The sequence below is a fragment of the Chrysochloris asiatica genome, unplaced genomic scaffold (genome assembly GCF_000296735.1).
Source record: "Chrysochloris asiatica unplaced genomic scaffold, ChrAsi1.0 scaffold00274, whole genome shotgun sequence".
Taxonomy (NCBI): Eukaryota; Metazoa; Chordata; class Mammalia; order Afrosoricida; family Chrysochloridae; genus Chrysochloris; species Chrysochloris asiatica.
Window position 1 is genome coordinate 2,652,647 of NW_006408792.1, and position 12,930 is coordinate 2,665,576.

Sequence of the window (12,930 nt, forward strand, 5' to 3'; positions counted from 1 at the left end):
TTCATTCTTCTTGGATCAACTATCAACACTCACAGAAACAGCAGTCAAGAAATCAAATGACGTATTGCATTGGGCAAATCTGTTGTACAAGACCTTTTTAAAGTGTTGAAGAGCAAAACTGTCAGCTTGAAGACTAAGGTGCGCCTGACCCAAGCCATGGTATTTTCTGCATGTAAAAGCTGGACAAGGAATAAGGAAGACCATGGAAGAATTGATGCTTTTGAGTTATGGTGTTGGAGGACAATATTAAAAGGGCCATGGGCTGTCAAAACAACAAAGTTAATTAGCAACATTTATAAAAGAGTAAAAGTATGAAAAACAGTATTATAAAGAAATGTACAAAACACTAGTGAAAATACAAGTGAATCTTTCTAGGAATATTTAAAAAATTATTTTTAGTAGGTTTGCTTTACATTTATACTGTAGTTGACCGAACACATTCATTACCAGAAACAGACACCTGAATGACTAGAAATGTACTATCTGTTTGATTTGGTTTTGAACAATAAAAGCAGTTTGTGAACATGAAATAATTAAGAATCAGCTTTAAGTTGCACAATGCCAGTTTCTTCATGAGGACTTGCTTCCATTCTTCTGTAAAGTACTTCATTTAGTCACTCTGGAAGAATTTCTTTATTCAACTGGCCTCAGAATTAATGTGCCATTTAACAATTTTCCAATCTGTCCAACCCTTCCACTTGGCACTGGTTTCTTATTTTGGGATTTCCTGTCTGATTGCCTATTTCTTGTCTTTTTATTTTTTTTTTTAATATCTGTGTCCTGTGTCCTGGGCCATTCTTTTTTCTTCTTCCTTTGCTGGCTTTTTTCCCTTGATTTGCTCCTGCATAAGCTTATAATTAATGCAACTCTTTTCAGGAGGCTTAGCACCCAGTATAATAGCACATTCCTATTCCAGAACCCTCTCCTTTCCTTTCTACAACTTGTGGTTCCAAACCAGTACAATTTCAAACAAGTATTTTCTAAATTAAATTCTTACATATCCACATCTTTCTCAAGGACATTTATTTTCACCTCTGTGTTCTCATATTGCCTCAGCCTCAGTTTTCTTTTTATGTATGCTGTGAAATTCTAGCACTTCTACATGCTTCTTGTTATTCTTCAAGGAAGAGGGAGATACTGCAGCAACTCTTTCTGATTCTGAAGAGGAACTTGTGGAGGTCCCAGTAGAACAATGCAGCTCCTCTCTGAGCACCTTTAAGAAGTTGGAACCACTTTTCCTTTGGCCTCTTGTAAAAAAATTGGGTTGAGGGGCTGGTTCATAAAATTTTGTGGGCTTCAAATCTCTCTTCTTACTTTCCCTTTTCTTTCTTCTCCTTTGATATTTTGTTTCATCTTCCCTCTCACCAAAGTTGTAGAGGTTCTGGACCAGAGATCCAGAAGCATCTGAGAGTTGGCAAGCACGTGGAAGTTCAGAGGCTCCTCCTGTGCCATCATGGGGTCTGCAGCTGAGGAACCCAACCCAGACTCCCCCCTTCCATCTTCTTTTGATATTTTCTGTGTCATTCAATATTTTGCCCATATTTTGCCTTCAGTGAGGTTGGCCCAGGATTGGGCAGTGTTTTGTTCTGCTGTGCATAATGTTGCTATGAGTCGGTATTGACTAGATGACACCTAACAACACAACAACCACAAGTTGATGTTTTAACTTTTCTTCAGTCCCCTCAGCTTGAGAAATGCTGAGCGTGTCCCCCGCGCCCTTTTTGTTTTGTTTTGTTTTCTAACTCTAGGTCTTTGCACATTTCATTATAATATTTTCCTTTGTCTTCTCTAGCTCACCTTTGAAATTTTCTGTTGAAATTTTATCCTCAATTTGCTTTTGAATCTCTACATGGGAGAGCAAAATTCAGAGTCTCCTCTGACAAGGTGCACTGAAGTCATTGGCAAAAATTAAGACATCTGGAATTGATGGAATACAAATTGAAATCTTTCACCAAACTGATACAGTACTGGAGGTAGTCACTTACCTATGCCAAGAAATTTGGAAGACAACTATCTGGCCAACTGACTGGAAATGATCCATGTTTGTGCCCATTCCAAACATGGTGGTGACCCAAAAGAATGTGGAAATCATCGGACAATATCATTGATATTCCATTTGAGTAAAGTATTACTAAAGGTAATCTAGAAATGGTTACAACTATATATTGACAGAGAAGTTCCAGAAGTTAAAGCCAGATACCAAGGAGGACATGAAATGAGGGATATCATTGCTGATGTCAGACAGTTCTTGGCTGAAAACGGAGAATACCAGAAAGATGTCTATCTGTGCCTATGAACTACGTAAACTCTTTCAACTGTGTGGATCATGACAAGCTTTGGACAACATTGCAAAGTATGAGTATTCTGGAAAACTTAATTGTGCTTATGAGGAAACTGTACATAGACCAAGAAACAGTTGTACAACCAGAACAAGGGAATATTGAATGGTTTAAAATTAGAAAAAGTGTGCACCAAGGTTGTATTCTTACATTATACTTATTCAGTGCATGGCAAATAATCTAAGAAGCAGGATTATATGAAGAAAAATGTGGCATCAAGATTGGAAGAAGACTCATTAACAACCTGCAATATGCAATTGATACAACCTTTCTTGCTTAAAGAAAGAGAACTTAAAATACTTATTAATGGAGATCAAAGACCACAGCCTTCTGTATGGGTTTTATCTCAAAGAAAATAAAACAAAAATCCTCATCACTGGACCAGTAAATAGCATCCATATAAATGAAGAAAGTTGTTCAAAGACTTCATTTTGCTTGCATCAACCATCAAAACTCATTCAATCAGCAGTCAAGAATTCAAACAACTTATTGCATTAGGCAAATCTGCCATACAAGACCTCTTTAAAGTGTTGAAGAGCAGAGATACTAGTTTGAGGACTAACGTGTGATTGACCCAAGTCATGGTATTTTCAATAACCTCATATGCATGCAAAAGTTGGAGATAGTGAATAAGGAAAATGCTAGAAGAATTGATGCATTTGCCTTATGGTGTTGGAGGCGAATATTATAAGGGCCATGGGCTGCCAAAAGAACAAACAGATCTGTGTGGAAGGAAGTATATACAGTCTATTCCTTGGAAGCCAGGATGGCCAGACTTTGTCTCTCATACTTCGGACATATTATCAGAAGGGACCAGTCACTGGAGAAGGATGTCATGTTTGGGAAAGTGGAGGGTCGGAGATAAAGATGAAAACCCCCAGGGACATGGAATGACACAGTGGCGACAGCAGTGAGTTTAGGTGTAGCACAGATTGTGAGGTTGTCCCAGGATTAGGCAGAGTTTTGTTCTGTTATGCGTAGGGTCCCTGTGAGTTGATAGCAACCCTATAGCACCTAACAACAATAACAATAAACAACATATTTCTAAAGTATCTGCATTGTTGTGTGTGTGTTTTAAAGCAAAAACATAGCCATAGTATTTTCTTCATATCTTAATAGAATCCAATGCAATGTCTTGATTGTGGCTCCAAGTAAAATGAAATTCTTGAAAGCTTCATTCTTTTCTCCATTTAGCATGATGTTGCTACTGGTCCAATTGTGAGGATTCTCATTATTTTATATTGAAATGTAATCCACAATGAAGGTTGTAGTCTTGACCTGATTTGATGTGCTTCAAGTCCTCTTTGATTTCAACAAGCAAAATTGTGTCATCTGCATATTGAAGACTGCAAGGAGTCTTCTTCCACTTTTGATGTCCTGTTCTTCTTTATATAGTCCATCTTCCCAAATTACTTGCTCAGCATACCAATTGAGTAAGTATAGTGAAATGATACAAATATGACACATACTTTTTCTGATTTTAAGCCGCACGGTATGCCCTTATTTTATTTGTATGACTGCCTCTTGGTCTAAGTACAGGTTCTGCATGGACACAGTTGGGTGTTATGGACTTCCCATTATTCACATTCAAATGAATACATGAAATTAAAGCAGTTAGCTAAATTTTAGGCCCATCTTACTGCTATGACTGTATGTAGTTATTCTTAATGTAAATTAATGTTGGTGAAGCTGTCATAAGAAGGCATAGCCCTATGATACAGGTAAGATAAAACATTATAACAATATTTTTGACAAATTTTCAGCATGTCAAAAAATTCCTCAGAAAGCATTGGATCTTTTGATTCAGTACTTGTATTTATTGAATGGGTTTTATGAAAAAGCTTTGTGATACAAACAGCATGCATGAATGCTCATCATAGAGTAATTTATGATGATGAAAACTAGATATCAAAAAAACCAGTGATGGCACAACTAAATAAATATAGGTAAATTTACATATTAAAAGTTTACAATGGTTTAGTTTATGTTTTAGATTCCTGTGTGGCATTGCGGAAGAATGCACTGGACTACAAGGTTGGTTTGAATCACAGGGTCAGTGCTTCAAATCCACCAACAGTTCCTTGGAAACACTATACCCTAAACCTTATTCCACTAATAATTGGAACCAACTCTATGGCACTTAACAACAACAATAATTTTTGTTTTTAGAGAATTGTAGACAATATGGGAAATTTTAAAAATATTATTTTACTGAGAAAGTGGTAAATACTATTGTAAATCTTTACAACTGGGTCAATATGCAGCATCATGATAGATATAAAAAAAGAATGAGTTTGTCAGGGGTATTGTTTTACTTTAATCCACTCTCAGTGCTCATGGAACCAGCATTCAAAAATTCAAAAAACATATTACCTTGGGCAAATGTGCTACAAGAAAAAAAAATCTCTTTAAAATGTTAAAAAGCAAATAGGTCACTTTGAAGACTACGGTATGCTTCATATACATGTAAAAGTTGGACAATGATTAAGGAAGACCAAAGTAGAACTGATACATTTGGCAAAAAATATCAGATATACCATGAACTGACAGAAGAACAAACACTTGTCTTAGATGTACAGCCAGAATATTAGAAGTAAAGAGGTTGTCTCACATATTTGGACATTTAATTAAGAGTGACCAGTGTCTGGAGAAAAACATCATACTTAGCAAAGTAGAAATACGCTCAACAAGATAGACTGACACAATGACTGCAACAATGGGCTCAAACATAGACAATGATTTTGAGGATGGTGCAGGACCAGGCAGTGTTTCCTTCTGTTATACATAGTGACTGTGATTCAAAATTCACTTGAAGGCATTTGACAACATTTTAAATGAAACTAATAATTTTCTCATTGTGTCTACCCATTGTCTATATGTTTTACAATTTAAAAAAATATATTTTTTTAAGCTCACCAAATTTATTTTAGGAGTTTTCAGTTGTTTCACTTGGATGTTCTAAATATAAACCATAAATAATATTTTCACTTCCCACTGATCATATCTTGTATTTCTGTTCCCTTTGTGTATATGTGTGTATGCATTTATATGTTTGTACTGACAAAAATTCTAACAAAGTGTTAAGTAACAATAGTGCTAACCAGAGAAAGCTTTTAGGAAACAAACCAAAACAAAATAATCTTCGAAATGTTTTTTTTTATTATTATCACATAGAAATTGAATCTGTTATTTTCAGTCCTATAGCAATACAGATTCATAGAAGTCTCTGGTCCAGAACAGCAACAAGAATTCTGGCATCTCTGTCCACAGGATCAAGTCTAACTTAATCTTACCAATTGGGTCCAATTCCAGGAGAATTTCAGCATGTTTCCAAAGGCTTTATGTAGCCTTTCAGGTTCATTCTAAATGATTGCCATAGATGATGTAGAGATGAAGAGTTGAAATGAGTTCAGAGACTGAGCCCAAAGCCTGCAGGATATTGGTAACTATAACAGTCCATAAACAACAGCAACCAAGAATTTTAGTGATGGGCATTTGAAAACCATTTCTTATCCTGAGGTCAGATGGCAAAGACAAACAGTTACACACTGACTCTAGGATAAACTTCATGGAGATAATAGCAATGGCTCACAAATTACCTGTTCTGAATTGTGAAGTCAGCAGCCAGCCAGGGGCACACTTACAATAGAGGAAGATGGCAATTTTGCACCTCATTAAAAGCAAAAGAAAAGTCATCATACAAACAAGTACTTCCATAACAATGAAAAAAATAAGGCAGTACTGACCAGCCATTTTGACAACCAAATGTTTGAGAAGTTGAATATGGAACAAAAAATCATGTTTGAAATTTAATTTGTATGATGGGGAAAAGCAGCTAGAAGGAAAAATTATACAAGCTGCTACACCCACTCTGGTTCTATTTGTATTAGAAAAACTGAACCAGAGAAACAATTGCAGACATGATCTCTTTTGTGCAAAAGTGGGTCTGGTTCTAGTACTAATGAGTGAATTTTCTGTCTTTCTATTTTTTCCCCCTTTTATTTCTTGTCTTAATAACTAAGACCATAAAAATGTTCTGGGCTGATGATGAAAACTTCTATAATCAGTAAACTCCCAGTAACTAAAGGGAATGCAAATGTCAGAGGGCTGACTGAATATGGAATCCTGGTGCAACACTGTAGGATAAGCACTGGACTGCAGCCCACAAAGTTGGCAGTTCAAGCCTACCAATGACTCCTCAGAAACCATATACAGGGTCACTAAGAGTAGGAACTGACTTGACAGCACTTAAGAACAACAACAACAGTAATGGTGTCATATGCAATACTGAATTTCTGTTTTTCTGTAAAATCGTAAAGTTAAATTTTCTTGAAATCCTACCATATTTCTGTTATCTGTTATAGGTAACAGCCATCCCAAAACTTAATGCTATAAAACAACCATTTTATTGTGCCCACAGACTTTGTGGATCTGAAACTTAGACAAGCCAAAGTAAGCCTGGCTTTCATCCTCTGCTCCATGATTTTTAGGACCTCGATAAAACAGAAACAATACAAGTAACAATTTCAGATCAAAATGCAACCAAACAGAAACATAAACTAAACAAGAAACCAAAAAAGACTCCAAAACGTAAAACCAAAAATGCTCTTGCACCTGGAAATTCACTGCCTTCTATAACACAGCTATTAAATAAAAAAGGGAGGTGAAAAGCTGAAAAATGCAGAATATCTGAAATTTAAATATAATGAAAATAGAACAAAAAATATGTAAGCCTTGATTTATAAACAATTTATAAACAGCCTTAAATAAATATAGCACTAAAATGAGAGAATAATAATATAATATAACTCAAAAGTTTAAAAAAGAACACAAAAGTAACAAAAAACATAAAGAGCAGTTAAAAGAAGAAGGGCAGAAATGAACGAGGTAGAATTCAGAAAAATTATAGAGATAATAATAATGGTTCTTGAAAATATGCAACAAAAAGCAGCCGTTAGTTTATATACTTAAGAAAAAGTGACAAGAAATCCAAATAAGCATAAAATAAATGATAACTAGTCATTGAAACATATATGTGTATGTGTATATATATATATATGGGTAAATTGAAAAATATTGTTACAAAAGCATAAGGTCCTTTATTAAACAAAAATATCATAATTTGAAGCTACTGTTTTTCAAAGTATCCTCTGTCTAGATCTATACACTTCTGAAGTCAGTGTTTCTATTTAACACTTCCCTAAAGTTCCCCGGTGCAAATTTACTTGCCTTTTTCTTACCAGTGCAGTTTACAAATTCTTAAAACTTCTTCATAATTAACGCTCATGATCATCCTGTGTCCTTTAAGAAAATTTACCCCATCATTAGGATTCCATGAACCTTATTTGCATAATCCCACCTTACAAGTGTACCAAACCTCTTAGGTGAGCTACAGCACCTCACCTTTGCATAATACTACCCAGTCATTTGGGGAGCTTAGTGGCTCCATATGATAAGCATAAGCACTACACTATGAACCAAAGTTCTGTGGTTCGAGCCTGCCAGCCATTTTGCAGAAAAAAGATGAGGCTTTCTATTCCCACAAAGATGTAAAAGCCTCAGAGACCCTAGAAAGGGTCATTATGATTCAGAATTAACTCAAGGCACGTAACAACAAAAACCCAGTCATTTGGTGGGAGCTACAAAGACGATGATAACTAGAAGGACTATAAGAAGTAATTCACAGCAGCATCACTCCAATGTGAATTCAATAAATTATGTATCACAATTTTTAATTTTTTTTTTTTTTTTACTAATTAAAAATTAAAACACAATCTTTGTGGGTCATTCAAAAATGAGACATATCCTAAATTGGTCCATAGACTAGTTTGTCGATCCCTGGTCTAATCATTTAGTGACTATGGTTGTTGAATAAATGCATTACCAATGAGTTGATTTTGACTCATAGCAATCCTAGAGGATAGAGTAGAGATATCCTTTAGGGTTTCAAAGACTGTACACTTTTACAGAAGCAGATTGCCACCTCATTCTCCCTTGGAGCAGTTGTTGGGTCAAGTGTTTGGTTAGAAGTAAAGCACTATACTGCACTACCAGCATTCTAGGTTGATGAATGACTGGTATCTATTTTCTGGTAGAGAAGTAATGATAAAGAATATAGTTTGTTAATTTTGGTAAGTAGTTTTTCTGTTGTGAGCTCAGATTGATCAAAATTTCTACAATCACTGGGAAAGAGAATAGCTCTACGATATAGGGAACAATGTGTCTTTGTATTTGTGTTTATATTTGACCTGTAGCTGAAGTTGTAAAATTAATGGTATATGCTCTCTACGTACCTATTTGTCTAAAAGCCTCTTTGAAGATCTATGCTATGTATCTCTTTGTCTAGAAGTTTCTTTGTCAATACTTAAACAATGCTTTTATCTCTCATTGTTTTCACACTTTTGACAGCTGTTTTAAAATGACAATATCATATTTCTTATAATAAAAATAGCTCTGCTGAGAGTTTTATTTATAGAGATAATAATTATGCACATAAATGAAAAAAATTCTATAGTTCCCAGAAAATAAGGGAATTAAACTTTTAATATTTCAGTGAGCTATACTTAAAAAAAAAAAAAAAAAAACTTATTGAAATTGCTAGTACAAAAGCATTTTAAGAGTTCAAGCTCATATAATTAATTCATTTACCATATAATTATGATAAATGAAACTAATTTGAAATTTTTTAAAAAATTAACAGTTATGCCTTTTCTATAATGTATTAGTGTTAAGTACTACAGAAACATACATTTTGTTTCATTTCTTTTCCTTTTAATTACATAGAAAATGTTATTCTGAAAATTTCAAACTCATACAGAGGTTTACAAAGCAAGTACACAGATATCACTTTTATATAATATTGATATTATAATAAATATAAACTTAACTATTGAATCATTATGCAGACACATTTTTTAATATATAGCTATTTATTGCATATTGATTTAATACAATCTCTAAAGCCTTGGATTGTTAAATTGAATTAATTATTAAGTAGTTTTGGATATGTATTTTATAAGTGACAAGAAATACTGAAACATTGATTATAAACCTATTTTTATTTTTATATACATTTGTTTTATTTTTTTATCTGATGCAAAAGAGTTTGAGGCATAGTAAGTTAAGTGTTGGGCTTCTAACTACAAGGTCAGCAGTCTGAGCCCACCAGCTGCTCTGCAGGAGAAAGATGAGGCTGTCAGCTCATGTATAGATTTACAGGCTCAGTTTGTCTGTGGAGCAGTTTGTCTCTGTCTTACAGGGTTGTCATGAGTCTTAATGGAATCGACAACAGTGAGATGAAGAGTTTATGAAGGATAGAGTTTGCTCTAGACCGCTTTCTAAAATATTGGTGATTGGACACCACAAGAGGTATAGTGGGAGAAAACACCTGATAATCATCTTCTGCTAAGTTTGTTACTGTTGTTGTTGTTAGGTGCAGTTGATTCACTTCCAACACATAGTAACCCTATGCACAACTCTGTCCAGTCCTGCCCCAACCTCACAATCTTTGATATGCTTGAGCCCATTGCTGCTGCCTCTTATACAAGTCTCTGCATCAATCACTAAAGCCAGTAATGATGAAATTGAAAAATTCGATCAACTTGTTTCAGTATAAAGTTCATCAAACATATAATCAACATGATTTGATAATTATTGATAATTGGAATGCAAAAGTTGGAAACAAAGAGGAAGGATCAAAAGTTGGAAAATATGGTGGTGGTGATAGAGAATGATGTTGGAGAGTGTATGATAGAATTTTTTTCAAGTCCAATGATTTATTCATTCAAATATTGTTGTTGTTGTTGTTGTTAAGTGCCGTAGAGTCAGGGTCCAATCCATAGAGATCTGTATAAGGTTTACAAGGAGCAGCTGATGAGCTTGAACTACTGGCCTTGCAGTTCAAGTGGACTTTGCAGTCCAGCACATTAACCAACAATGCCATACCAGGACTCCAACTATACACATGAACCTCATTAATTGGAATACACAGGAATCAAATTGCCTACATTTGTGGGAAGAAACAATGGAAAATCATTAGTCAAAACAAGACCAAGGCAGGCTGTGGAATAAATCATCAATTGCTCATATGCAAATTCAGTCTTATGCTGAAGAAAATTACAACCAGTCCATGGGAGTCAAAATATGACCTTGAATAAAACCCAAGTGAAATTCAAGACTACTTCAATAGCAGATTTAATGCATTAGACACTAATGACCAAAATTAAGTATAATTGTGGGATAACATCAAGAACATCATCCAGGAAGAAAGCAAGACATCATTAAAAGACAGGAAAATAAGACCAAAATGGATGCAAAGACTTCAACTACTGTAATAAAATATTCAAAGATTTGGAATCAGAAAACCAAAAAGGAAGAACATGCTCAGCATTTCTGAAACTGAAATAACTGAAAAAAAAAAAAAAATTCAAAGCCTTGAGATGAAATATTGAAGGATTCTGTGGGCAAAAATGGGAGTGTAGATAAGCACTGGACTGCAAACCACAAGATTTGGGGTTTGAGTCTACCACCCTCTCCACAGGAGAAAGATGAGACTTTCTGGGCCTAAAAAGACTTAAAACCCCTCAGAAATGCTATACAGGGTCACTATGAGTGAGAACCTACTTGACAGCACTTATCAACAATATGCAAGATAATAAATGATGCAGAAAGCATCAAAAGAAGATGGAAAGATTTGATTGTTTGATGATGCATGCAGGAAATTTTTAATCATTGCAGTGAAGCAAAGTAAGATAGAATGAATATGGGGCTGGTGTTCTCCCATGCAGACTATCACATAATTCACAATTAAACAACAAAACAAGATGGAAGGAAAACAGAGTCATTGTACCAAAATGAAATGGCCGATCTTCAACGATTTCAAGAGGTTGTTGTTCTTAGGTGCCAGAGTGCTCCTTAGAAGCCAGGATGGCTATATTTTGTCTCTCATACTTCAGACACATTATCAGGAAGGATGAGTCCTACAGAAGGACATTATGCTTGGGAAAGTGGAGAGTCAGCAAAAAAGGAATTTCACCAAGGAGATGGATTGGCACAGTGGCAGCAGCAATGGACTCAAGTGTAACAACCATTGTGGCATTGGCACAGGACTAAGCAGTGCTTCATTCTATTATTCACAGGGTTACTATGAGTCAGTATTAACTCGAAGATGCCTAACAACAACAAAAACAAATATTTACAATCCTTTTCATGTAACAACAGTTATCACACTCCCTCCCTGTGATTCCTATTTCCATTCCACCCTCCATTTCAACTGCTCTAAACTTTGTTGCTAGGTAAATTTTTCCCTTTTTGACCTTGAATGGTGGATGATTCCATGGAAGTATACCATGTTGTTGTTGGTAGGTACAATCAAGTCGGTATTGACTCATAGAGACCTTATGCACAAGAGAATGAAACACTGCCTGGTCTGGGCCAACCTCACAATTATTATTACACCTGAACTTATTGTTGGTGCCACTGTGTCTTCCTCTTATTCTCCAACACTCCCTCTTTACCAAACATGATATCCTTCTTCAGTGACTGGTCCCTTCTGATAATATGTCCAAAGTATGAGAGATGAAGTCTGGACATTCTGGCTTCCAAGGAGTGTTCTGACTACTTTTTCCAACACACATCTGTTTGTTCTTTTGTAAGTCCATAGAACTTTAAATATTCTCCTCCAACACCATAATTCAAACACATCAATTCTTTTACGGTCTTCCTTATTCACTGTCCAACTCTCGCATGCATATGAGGCTTGGGTAAGATGTACCTTATTCCTAAAACTGATAGCATTGCTCTTCAACACTTTTAAGAGGTCTTGTGCAGAGGATTTGCCTAATGCAATACATCATTTGATTTCTTAATTGCTGTTTTCATGAGTGTTGACAGTTGAACTTAGCAAAATGAAGTCTTTGAAAACTTCAGTCTTTTCTCCATTTATGATGATGTTATTTATTAGTCCAGTGATGAGGATTTTTGTCTTCTTTACATTAAGATGCAACCCATACTGAAGGTTATGGTCTTTGATCTTCATCAGTGAGTATTTTAAGTCCTCTTCGCTTTTAGCAAACAAGGTTATATCATCTGAATATCACAAGTTATTAATGAGTTTTCCTCCAATCCTGATACCATGTTCCTCTTCATATAATCCAGCTTCTCAGATTATGTGCTCAGCATACAGACTGAACAAGTATGGTGAAAGAATGTAACCCTGGTACACACCTTTGCTAGTTTTAAACCATTCAGTGTTTCCTTGTTCTTTTCAAACAACTGTCTTTTGGTCTATGTACAGGTTCCTAATGAGCAAAATTAAATGTTCTAGAATACTCATTCTCTGCAATGTTTCAAGATGTAGAATATGATCAAGAAAGAATAAGTTTAAGCTTTACTGAAGTCATTGGTGAGAAATAAGGCTCCGGGAATTAATGGAATACAAATTGAAATATTTCAACAAACTGATGCAGCACTGGAGGCACTCACAAATCTATGTGAGGAAATTTGTAAGATGACTACCTGGCCAAGCAATTGGAAGAGATCCATATTGGGTACCCATTCCTAAGAGACGTGATCCAATGAAATGTGGAAATAA

At 35.2% G+C, this 12,930-nt stretch overlaps 1 pseudogene; it reads right to left on the reverse strand.

Moving 5' to 3' along the window:
• Window positions 1–606: 606 nt before the first annotated feature.
• LOC102820856 lies at window positions 607–1,452 on the reverse strand (annotated as a pseudogene).
• Window positions 1,453–12,930: the final 11,478 nt, after the last annotated feature.